Source organism: Gambusia affinis, linkage group LG02 (assembly GCF_019740435.1).
Source record: "Gambusia affinis linkage group LG02, SWU_Gaff_1.0, whole genome shotgun sequence".
In the NCBI taxonomy this organism is placed as follows: Eukaryota; Metazoa; Chordata; class Actinopteri; order Cyprinodontiformes; family Poeciliidae; genus Gambusia; species Gambusia affinis.
In genome coordinates, this window is record NC_057869.1 from 15,383,705 (window position 1) to 15,396,162 (window position 12,458).

Genomic DNA, 12,458 nt, shown 5'->3' on the forward strand with positions numbered 1-12,458 from the left:
CTGTTGATCTCATTTTCTCCCTTCAATGTACCTTTATCTTTTTTAAAATTTTGAGTCAATGTGGAAAAACCTTAAACTGTTGCTGCTCAAGTTACTCAACAGGTTGTTGCTAGGTTACCAAAGAGTGAGTGAGTTGTTGTTAGGTAACCAAAGAGTGAATGACTTGTTGCTAGGTAACCAAAGAGTGAGTGAGTTGTTACTACGTAACCAAACAGTGAGTTAGTCAATTTCAGCAACCTTACTTAGCTGGCAGAAGTTGAACGGCTAAAGACTTTCCTCTCTTCAGTGAAATGGTCAACTTTCTACTAGACATATTTTCTGTCAATATTGATCACATATCAATCGCATTTTATATATATTGTTTTTGTTTTATCACCCATAGTGTGGATGCCATTAACTGGAGCCATTTCAAGCTTTCAGCATGCAGAGATGAGTGGATCTTCCACTGAAATGTTTAAATTCAGATTTGTGAAATGTACTAAAATGTCCCAGTTCACAGTCTGTGTGTTTTGGTTTGTTTCTTCTCTATGTGGTGACCTAATAAACACCTTGCCATTCATTGGTATGGGTAACTAAACAAATGGAAAAATGATAAAAATTCAGTAGCTTCACATTCATCAGAGCTTTTCAAATTTATCTTCACAACTGTTTTAATGGTCCATTTTCTTTTGTTTCATTTTCTTTGCAGAATTAGTTAAATCCTCCTTTTTGCCCCTTCGTTGTCTCTTTCTAGGTTGTTGCTCTTGACAGGAGTTGCTTTAACATGATTGTTAGCTGGTGCACAGACAGAGGCCTCTGTGCTTGAGTTGTTAATCTTTGTACTTGAACTGTTGTGTGTTTTGGGTGTTTCCTCTCTGTCTTGTGAGTCGTCCTTCATTTACCATGTCGAACATGTTAGACAGGACGGTGCTTCTTGTTTGAATGGTGTCTGAAAAACAATGAATGCCCTGTAGTTATTGAGTTGGAGGATTAATTTCTTCTTTAACTGTTCATGGTTTCTGTGTGCATCAACTAATGAACTCACCGGGAGTTGATAATGAAAACAACTCGTCCAACCTGAAATAATAAGATCTTTGATGTTCACTTTCTTCCTCTTGGTTTCCTCTGAGATGAAAATTCATCAAAAATATTTCCTTGAAAATAGCTCTGGTTTCAATGTTGATTACAGTCGTAGCCTCAGGTGTCGCCATGTCGGGGAAAATGATCTTGCAGAGGTTCTGAACCGTCGCAGGTTACCATGGTTACTGTAATGCTTCAGTAAATGTGCAGTATGACTTCGAACAGAGACCCTTCTAAAAGCTGGCAACTTTTTCTGTTTTTCTGAGACGAGACACGATTTACCTTCTCCCTTGACCAAAGAGATGCCAAAACGTCCAGTTCTTCTTCTATCCTTCCTTTCAGTCTGAGACATTCTAACCTTTTGTTTGCACGGTTCATCGTGTTCAGAGGTTCTGTGTCTTGAAGCCTCTTTACCTTGAAAGCTGTGGATAAATTCAAACTGTTGATTTAAGAAACTGGCACAGGCTCCAAACAAAAGCATTTTCTTTCTTTTTGTCAAGTTTTTTTTTTTTTTTAAACTCGCAGATTCAGAGCCACTAAAAATTTGGAAATGGCTAATAGTCTGTAATTTCTAATCAACATTTAACACTGGAACTGAAAGATATTTCAGATAACAAAAATAAATAAACAAAACAACAAATCAAATGGATACTGAAGTCTGTAAACAAAATTGTCCCTCACAGAAAGGGGCTAATTGGGACCAATACACCAGACTGAAGCCCTTTGTTGTCCAGTCTTTAGTAGAAAGAGAAAAACAGTTAATCCTCCAAATGGAAAGAATTGAGCTCGTTTTTATTTATCATGCAATTAACTGGGTTGCTTTTCATAGTGACAAACTTATATTTTATCCCTAAATAGTTAAAGTGGTCTTAATAAAATGTAAGACTGAACTGAATTCTTTTGCTTTTTTGGTTGTTTAGGGCATAGAGTAGCACAGTTTTGCCCATCCCACACCTATTGCTGAAATCTGTCAGTCAGCTGGCTGAAAAAGTGCTACACTTTTCCCATATAGGTCATTTTAAAATCTTCCCAAAATGGCATTTCTGCCATTTTGTGTACAAAAACTTTTGGACACAAAAGTTTGTGTCCAAACTTTTGGTCTGTACTGTATTTACTTCCCCAAGTGCAGTTGGTAAGTATCTAAAAAACTTTATTAGAAATTACTTCTGGTTTGTTTCAGTTGCAGTGGGAATGGTAACCGAAAAAGAGAGGGGAAAAAAAGGATGGTGGGATGGAGGAAAATTTTAAAGGATAAAGAAATCTGCTTTTACACCTGCAGAACGAGAGAAAACAAAACAGGGAACGGAGTAAACACAACGACAAAACATGTACAAATATCACAGTAACAACACTGAAATGCACAGAGTACTAATTGAAATAGGATGTATTTAGCAGCAGCCAGAGTCCAATGAAGAGTAAATCGGTGAACACCTGAGTCCAAACACCAGTGAGTGTGTGTATATCTGATCATGATAAACATGGACAGTCGTGGTTTGAAATGGAATATATTTTTAAGAAAAGCCGTTTTAAAATTAAATTTGTTAGACTGGAATATTCATAGTTTAGCTAATGCAGCTTGTTAGGCTCATATTACTTTATAAGGTTTAGAGTGGGAGAAACGGTAATATTTATCTTTTAAACTACTTTTAGTGGGTGCTTATTTTTTTGTTTTTCTTGTATCAAAATCAAATTCACACTGGTAATCAATTTGTTATTAATAAAAGCAGATTATGTAAAACGAAAGTTACTACCGTAACTACGGTTCTATGAATCCCGGATGACCGCCAGAGGCGGTGCTTCAAGCACTGAATGATCATTCTTGCGCATGCGCAGGTCGAGTACTAATGACAACAAAGTCATTTCAGACCTGCCGGGGACCCACGTGACTCTATATAGTCACGTGGCACCCGGCAATCAATCCCTCAATCTTCTCGCGAGAAGCAGAGATTCCGAGGGACCAAGCACTCTGGCGGTCATCCGGGATTCATAGAACCGTAGTTACGGTAGTAACTTTCGTTCTATTTCATCCCTACTGACCGCCAGAGGCGGTGCTTCAAGCACTGGATGACTCATATCAACAAGGTCACGAGGAATCAGCAACATTCAAGGGAAACGACTACACCACCCACCTAATGTGATGTAGAGGCATGCTGCTCCAGGATGCCTTGAAGCAGCCACATTCACCCTGTAGAACCAAGTAAAGGTACTAGGTGATTTTCAGGAGGCCGCACGGCATATAACATCCAACGGCACCACAGTCATGGCAGTAAACGATGTCGACATGCCCCTTGTAGAGTGGCATTCACTCCCGCCGCAGAGGCCGGTCCTGCAAGGCATAAGCCTTGGAGATCAATCCACAACCCAGTGTGCAAGTCGCTGCTTAGAAAGTGCCTGAACTTTCCGTGAGCCAGCGAGCAAACAAAAAGGCTATTTGTCTTTTGGAAGGATGCCGTGGCATTGACATATGCCTCAAGGGCACGAACAGGCCACAGTGGTTCAGAGGGGCTACCGGTGTCAAACCGGGCAAGATGGAGCGGCTGGGTACTGCGTGCCGCCAGTGACACCTTAGGAATAAACCAACGTCAGACCACAGTGTAACGCCTGAGCCACCAGTCTTCCACCGGCAGTAGGGCTCAGCTGTCGAGAGAGCCTGTAATTCCTCCATACGTTTTGCAGAAACCATAGCCAAAAGGAACGCTGTCTGCAGTGAGAGCCACTTGAGGTCTGCTGATGCCAGGGGCTCAATTGGGAGGGACCGAAGAGCCTCAAGCACAAGAGAAAGGTCCCACGCCGGTGCCACAGGGCGGTTGGGTGGTCGCAAACGCCGAGCACCCCTTAAAAACAGCACAACGTCCTGGTCTCTGCCCACAGAACAACCATTCAGTCCGACATGCCAACAGGAAATGGCAGCCACACACACCTTCAAGGTAGACGGAGACCGTCCTTGATCCAGTAACGCCTGCAGGAAGGTCAGTATGTCAGAAACTGAACACTGCACCGGGTCCCGCCCTCTATTACGGCACCAGGTCGCAAAGACCGTCCACTTTGTAGCATAGACAGCTCGCATAGACGGCGCCCATGCATTAGCCATTGTACGCATTATGGACCCAGTGTATCTTGAGAAAGTGGACCCCGGCCTTGCAGGGGCCAAATCCAGAGCTGGAGCCGGTCCAGTTTGGGGTGCAAACTCTGATCCCCATCTGGGAAAGAAGATCACTCCTGGAGGGGAGACGCATCGGCGAGCCGGAGCGGAGCTCGCACAGTAGAGGAAACCAAGTCCTCGCTGGCCAGTAGGGGGCCACCCCTCCTGACTCTCTGAGGAGAGTCTGAAAAAGTAGGCTGAATGGTGGAAAGGCATAAAGGAGGGTCCGGGGCCAGTCGTGTGCCAGAGCATCGTGGCCCAGAGGGCTGCTGTTGTACAATGAGAACCAAAGGGGACAGTGAAACGCGTCCCTTGAGGCAAAGAGGTCCGCCCTGCCAAAGACCTTCCAGATGCACTCCACTACCTTTCGGTGAAGCTTCCACTCCCCTGGAAGCAGCTTCTGACGGGATAGAAAATCTGCTGGCATGTTCTCCGGCCCTGGGATGTAGGCTACTCTGAGGCTGGTTATGTATGGAGCTGCCCAGGTCAGAAGCCGTTGAGTCAAGCACGACAGTTTCCATGACCTGGTTCCCCCCTGGTGGTTGATGTGGAAAACCACAGTGGTGTTGACCGACATCACCAGCACATGCTTCCCCTGCAAGCCTGGAAGAAAGCTCTGAAGAGCCAGAAGTACAGCCCGTAACTCTAAGACATTGATGTGTGCCCTGCTCTGCCGCTGGGGTGACAGGCAAGCAGTCATTGAGATGGAATCCATGGCAATGCCCAGGAAGACAGTCTCCTGTGAGGGAGTCATACTGCTTTTCTCCATGTTCACCTGCAAGCCCAAGCATCCCACATGATGGAGCACTAACAGAGTATCTCGAACCGCCTGGTCCCGTGTCGTGGCACAAATGAGCCAGTCGGCCATATATGGGAGGATCCTTAATCCCTGTGCCTGCAGAGGAGAGAGGGTCGCTGCAACACACCGGGTGAACACCCTGGGAGACAGTGAAAGTCCGAACGGGAGGACCCTGAACTGGAAATGCCTCCCCTGAAAAGCAAAACGAAGAAACCGCCAATGGGCGGAGCGATTGGAACGTGAAAATAAGCATCCCTGAGATCTATGGAAGTGAACCAATCGCCTGGGGAAATCACCTGCAACACTTCCTTGTGGTCAGCATATGAAAAGGCATGGCCTTCAAGTACACATTCAAGTACACTCCGAGGTCCAAGACTGGACGCAGGCTCACGGTCTTCTTCAGAACAAGAAAATACATGGAATAAAAGCCCCCTGGATCCAGCAGGGGGTCCACAGGCACTATAGCACCCTTGGCCAGCGAGGTGAGGGTTTCTTGGTTCAGTGCCTGTGCCTTCACCGGGTCGCGGATCACAGTCATCCTGACCCGGCCGGGGATAGGTGGCCGGCGGAACTGAAGACGGTACCCCACAAGTCCGGGGTGTGGGCAGCCCAGAAGCTGAGCTGTCCCGGAGTAAAATAACCGACTGCCGGCAATTAAGGCATCATCCACGGGCCCCCCGGCCCTTTGAAGGCCTGGGAGGATGCCGGCCAGACTGAGCGGCTCGAAAGGGATGAAAGGATTTTGTCCCAGCTCGGTCTGGAGCTCTGTTTCTCTGAGCTGGAGCAGGTCCCTGGACCAATCGCTGACCTGGTACCAGACCCTGGGGCTTAGTGGAAGAAGGAGAAGGCCCTGAGGACCTCCGTGAAGGACCCGCAGCTGCCCAGGTGCTGACTGGCTGGCGATCACACCTGTGAAGCCCTGCCAGCTGTTGCCTTGTTCTAGAGGCCTGAGCTGTACGGTCCTAGGCGTCCAGTGCCGAGAACCAAAAGATCCCCAGATCCACAGGCAGGGCCCAGAGGGTCCTCCTACAAGGCTCAGTAAGTGGTGACTGCGCCAACCAGACCTGGCGGCGCGTGAACCTGTGTGGAGAGTGTGCGCCCAAGTTCCCTCGTCATAAGAGCAAAGGCCTGCAGAGATGCATCAACCAGGCCTTGCGTGGCATGGTCCAGTGGAACAGATTCCAAGGAGGAAGACAGGGCCAGCATAAGATGGGAGAGAGAGTTCCCAATCCGGCCCATGCGGGCCCCAGAGTCATAGGCCTTGCAGAGAAGGTCGTCGGTAATACGGCACGGAGGACGCAGACAACGGGCATTGGGCTGCAAAGCCTCATCAGGTGGGATAATAAGAGAGGCAATGCCCGGTTCCACCACTGGCATCTGCCCCAAGCCAACCCTGGGTGCCTTCTGCATAGCTGCCAGGACCCTGCCATCCGTTGTCACGTGAAAGCGCCTTGGTGTCTGACCAGCAAGCATGTAGTTCCCGCACATACTCCGCCGAGGGAGTTACCACAAAGGCAGTCTCTGATCTACTGCGCTTAAAGAAGGCGCTGGAAGCCGTAGGCTGGGCCTGAGGAACACTAATCTGTAAACGAGCAAGAGCCGTTCGAATAGCAGATGTCACAGACTCCCCCGTATCCTCCTGGGAGGCAATGGAGTCCGACCCAGAGGCCCCGGAGCCCAGCTCCGGAAGATCCTCACAGAAATGGGTGCCAGAGGCCGCCACAGAAACAGCATCGTCGTCATTGACTGACATTTCATCCTGCTCGGGAGGGAGAGCCGCGCCGCGATCACCAGCAGTCTGAAAGGACTGGAGGAGGGCTTTCATTTGGGCCGTCTCAGTAGTGAGATGATCCGCTCGTGGACAGCCTCCCTGTATCGGTCTGTCTGGCTCGCTTTGCCAGTACCAAAGGTGCAGCCACAGTAGATCGTTTGCACATCGCTTTCCCCATCGGCAACTGACTACGCGGCGCAGCGCCCGCCCAGTCGGTAGGCTGCTCCAGAGCAGCCAACCTATCCAGTCTGACTGACCGGGGCATGACGCAATAGTTGGGGCAAGCGTTATCCGACAGTGCCTCCCGGAGATGTTCCACACCAAGGCAGGAGGGACACAAGTCATGCCCGTCGTCGGGCTGAAGTGGAACCAGACAGGTCGAGCAGCATAAATTATCCAGCAACATACTGCTGAAAGGCGTGATTAGCCCGCCAGCAACAAGAAGTCAACACGAGCAGAAAACGCTACTGGCGACTCCGTTGTAGGAAAACCCCCGTAGAGGTTCCAAACTCAGCGTGAGCAGAAACGCCACTAGCAAATCGATTATCAACCAAAGATGAACTCAGCACGAGCAGAGACGCCACTGGTGAGTCAGATAAATAACAGCAAAGTAAAATGGACTCAGCACGAGCAGAAAACGCTACTGGTGAGTGTAGATAAACAAACTGTAGAAGAACTCAACGCGAGCAGAAACGCCACTGGTGAGTTCAGGCAAACAAACTATAGAACTCAACGCGAGCAGAAACGCTACTGGTGAGTTTAGGTAAACAAACTATAGAACTCAACGCGAGCAGAAACGCTACTGGTGAGTTTAGGTAAACAACTCAACGCGAGCAGAAACGCTACTGGTGAGTTTAGGTAAACAACTCAACGCGAGCAGAAACGCTACTGGTGAGTGTAGGCAAACAAACAAACTGTAGAACTCAACGCGAGCAGAAACGCTACTGGTGAGTTCAGGCAAACAAACTATAGAAGAACCCAACGCGAGCAGAAACGCTACTGGTGAGTTTAGGTAAACAACTCAACGCGAGCAGAAACGCTACTGGTGAGTTTAGGTAAACAACTCAACGCGAGCAGAAACGCTACTGGTGAGTTCAGGCAAACAAACTATAGAAGAACCCAACGCGAGCAGAAACGCTACTGGTGAGTTTAGGTAAACAACTCAACGCGAGCAGAAACGCTACTGGTGAGTGTAGGCAAACAAACTGTAGAACTCAACGCGAGCAGAAACGCTACTGGTGAGTGTAGGCAAACAAACTGTAGAACTCAACGCGAGCAGAAACGCTGCTGGTGAGTTTAGGTAAACAACTCAACGCGAGCAGAGACGCTACGGGTGAGTTTAGAGAAACCAACTGAAAACGAACTCAGCGCGAGCAGAAACGCTACCGTGAGTCAAAAGAGCCACAAAAATTAACGTGGCAATTCAAAGCGAACAGTAAACTATTGCCGAGAAAAGAAGAAAAACTTACCAGTCGCCGCGGCCACCGCAGATCAGGTAAGGTGAAAGCAGCAGCCCCTGGAGGGCGAGACTTACCCGCAGCTCCGACCAAAGCCGGTCACGGGGCTACCAGCAACAAGCAGCTAGGAAAATAGTGGTACACACAGAAGCAACCAGCTTCACACGACCACACAACTGTACTCAACACACCTGCGCGCGAGAAGAACAAAAGGGATTGATTGCCGGGTGCCACGTGACTATATAGAGTCACGTGGGTCCCCGGCAGGTCACAGGTGACTTTGTTGTCATTAGTACTCGACCTGCGCATGCGCAAGAATGATCATTCAGTGCTTGAAGCACCGCCTCTGGCGGTCAGTAGGGATGAAATAGAACATTTTTATTACATATTTCTGTCCAAGCGCCATGACAGTGAGGTATTTGGACTACTCTTAATCTAAGAACTGACTACTCCTGCTTTTTATCACCTTCACTCCAAGAGTGAGCTGGCCTCTTTTGCCAACTACCTGAAAAATGCATTTATTTATTTGTTTAAAGGTTTGTTACACAACAACCTTGCATATTTATGAACCTCCAATTATGAACCTCCAAAATCAAGATGTCTCGATTAAAAACATAAATAGACATTTCAATAAAAATCTACCAGACGTATGAATAATTTTGAGCCTGCCCAAGATCAGAAAGCTCAGGGGAAATGGTGAAAACATTGTGGGTTAATAATGTTGGAAGTTATGTTAATCTGAAACAATAATATGACTTTTTTTTTTCCAGCAGTGCACAGCCCTAATTCATTGCTCTGATTCTGTTGGCCTGGTTTGGATTAGCCTGTTTGTAATCAGGCCTGTTTGTAGATGTTATTTATACATCAGGGTCAGTTTATCTGCAAATCAATTTCTATTGTGATTTTGAAACTCAAACCTTTGTGGTCTTTGAAAAGAAAAGAGGCCGGTCAGTCCAGAAGAAAGAGTGGCGATGTGAGCGCAGCACACGACCTGGAACATGCACTTCACCTCCACGTTTGTTCTGCGCTTCAAAGACTGCACAAAGTTAGTTAATGTGCAACTTTGAATAAACAGTTCACGTACAGACAGAGACCCAAGTCAAACTCAGAGTTTAGGGTAGAAAATGGAGAAAATAGATCAGCATTAACTCATGTTCACTGTGACTGTGTGGCATAATTATAAAGGAATCAATCTGTAATAGGTAACCAAGTCATGTCTTGCTGAATGTTAATTTCTCATCTTCTAGTTACTTTGAATAAGCGTTAGTATTGTTATTTGAAAGAGATGTAAGAAGTTTAGATTTAAAGTGTTTTCTTGGATAGAAAGTGGATCTTTTCATACAAGCACTTGTGTTTTAGTTAGAAATTATCCTGATTATCTTAGAGGCCTGCTGCACTGACTCAAATTAAAAATAACATTGCAAGGGAGAGTCTCCAAACAAAGGAGGTTAATGTTATTTCATCTCCATCCTGCTTCCTGTCACAGAGCAGCAGCACCATCCTTGTTCATAGTTTAAACACATGCAGGCTAATGTGGGAAGTGGGACAGGCAGAAAGAAAGTATTGGGTTTGCTCTGGTGTCCTGTTTGTTGTTATTCAGTGCTTTTGTTATTACAATGAACACTGTGTTAATCTCCTTACCCCCCTTTGTTTATTTTTAGCTGCACCTCAATTATGGCAATCAGCATAATTCTGAAACGAGCCAACAGGGTTTGAAGGGGACAAAACGGCAGTTTGGATGCAGATATTTCCTAAAGACAATGTGCTGTCAAGAAATGTGTACTCTATTAAAGATTTCTACAGTTTTTATTTTACGTGTTTAAAGTTAATTATAATACCTGGCAAAGATAACCTTTGTGAATACATAAGAGTTGTCAGTTTTCTTCTATCTGGAAATTCTTTTTATTCAAATCAACTTTACTGAAGTGAGGCCTGCGTGGCTTTAGACGACTTTCAGTTTCGTGATGATAATCTCACTGTTCTCCACGGATTTACGTTTTCTCCATTTCTAGATAATGGCTCTGATTGCAGTTCGCTGAATTATTATCAAGGACTTTGTTGCCCATTCCAGGCAGATTGATGTCAAAAACTTTGGTTTTCATCTGCCGTTGAATTTCTTTAAATCGGGACATGATGCATTTCTTTTTGAGATCCCTTCATGTTGTCAGTCAGGTTCTATTTTTAAGTGATTCAAACTTTACTTGCGCTGTATGATGATATGACTGAAAAATGTATCTGTACATAATAGTTTCACATCAGTTGATACTGATAATTATTGTTTTTTGTTTTAAACATACTGGTAACGTGATCTTTCCTCTTTTAACTACAATTTCCTCTTGAGCTTTTCAACTCCACAGAGTTATTTTTTATTTATAAGCAGTTTTGAGGCACAGTGGTGAAACCTAAAACTGCTGCTGTGCCAGTTACTCAACAGATTGTCGCTAGGTAACCAAAGAGTGAGTGAGTTGCTAGGTAACCAAAGAGTGAGTGAGTTGCTAGGTAACCAAAGAGTGAGTGAGTTGCTAGGTAACCAAACAGTAAATGAGTTGCTAGGTAACCAAAGAGTGAGTGAGTTGCTTGGTAACCAAAGAGTAAATGAGTAGCTTGGTAACAAAACAGTAAATGAGTTGCTAGGTAACAAAAGAGTGAGTGAATTAGTTGATTCCACCAATCTTGCGTAGCTGGTTGGGAGAAGTTGAGCAGCTGAAGCCTTTCCTCCGCCTACATCTCCCAGAATGCTGAGCAGTTCCAGATCAAAGTTTGGTTAAATTATTGAAAATTCAATCAGATATATTATCTATTAATATGTCTATCGCCATATATATGTTGTTGTTGATTTACTGTCCAGTCCTACTTGCTCAATGACTCAGGTTTGCTTTGCCTTTAAAAAATTTAAAAGTGCATTTTGTATTTTTCTCAGTTTACCTTTGTCTGATACTAATATTAGTTTGATCTTCTAAAATATGTAAGTTTGACAAAGAAACAAAAACATAATAAGTCTGAAAGGAGCAAATGCTTTTCGTAATGGTAACCGTGAAGGAAGTTGTTGAAACACAAAAATGACAGAAACTGTATTTATGTCATATGAAGGCCTTGTTTTGTTTCTGCCTAATATAAATTCTTATTTGATGAACCAAAGACGTGAAACTGATACATGTTGAGCTGGGATGTTGTCATCTGGAGGAGCAGGAACTGGTCTGACTGGCTGGGACGCACTGAAGCAGGGAGGCGTCCGCCAACCTTTCTTCTTCGATAATGTTTCCCTGCTCTTGCAGAACAAAAACAAGATGAACTGGCCATCGCTTTTTTTTTTTTTAAACACCTGTCACAGATAAGGTGATAAAGGAAAGCTGTCATGATAAGACGGTCTCATAACAGCTGTAACTTTATCAGATTAGCTCAGATTTTGGATATAAAGTTTCATACAAAGCAAGTTGCACTAAGACCTTGTAGATAAAACACATTAAATATAATTTAGCTGGAAGATTTTTGTGTGGTTCACTATTTTCTAACAGTGTTAGTCTTTTTGCTAAAATAAACTTGTCACCTGTTTAAGAACAGCTGACAGCACAGGGCGTGTGTGTGTGTGTGTGTGTGTTAGGTCTTGCATTTGTGTGAACACACACACGTTCAGTGACAATCTGCATGAGCAGTGCAACAAAGAGGAGCCTCCCTGCACACAAATTTGGCCTCAAGCCTTAAAATATTTTACTCTGTAGAAACTAATGTTGAAGGTGTAAAACGGTAGCAATAGATTTTTACTGATTTTATCTGTAATTTTAGTTATGCAGGTGTGTACTAACCACGCTGAAATGACAGGGAGCTGTCAAACCAGTTATCTGACATTCCTCGCCACAGAAAACAAACATTTAAAAGCCTGTTCCTCTGTGACGTCGATAAGGGAGTCATCTCTTTGTTTCGTTTCCCTGATCTTTCGTTTTTTATCTTTAGTTGCTGCCTTTTCCATAAATACATACAGTTGCCTTTTATCCATTAGTGGCCGTATTTGTATATATTTGAGGCTGTGTGTTACTGGTGTATCCACAATGGATACGATCTACAATAACTTAAGTCAAAATTTTAATTTCAAATTAAAATTATTACTGGTAGTCTTGTAGTATGTAGATAAAATATCTAAACGTCTGATTGCTATTAGCAAGTAATAATCCTCCAACAAGGTCTTGACATAATTCATATAGTTGATGTAAGTTTGTTGTCTTCCACCCATAT

General features: G+C 44.8%; 1 protein-coding gene and 1 long non-coding RNA gene across 2 annotated transcripts in view; one reads left to right on the forward strand and one right to left on the reverse strand.

The window, feature by feature from the left end:
• Positions 1-12,458, forward strand: part of cgnl1 (cingulin-like 1) — a 47,588-nt gene that overhangs the window by 20,260 nt on the left and 14,870 nt on the right. The gene's annotated exons all lie outside the window — the stretch shown is intronic.
• LOC122843656 lies at positions 396-8,281 on the reverse strand. The gene is made up of 3 exons (XR_006372752.1): positions 8,241-8,281; positions 1,025-1,481; positions 396-928 (listed from the first exon to the last, which is right to left on the reverse strand). It is a non-coding gene; the product is annotated as an uncharacterized LOC122843656 (long non-coding RNA).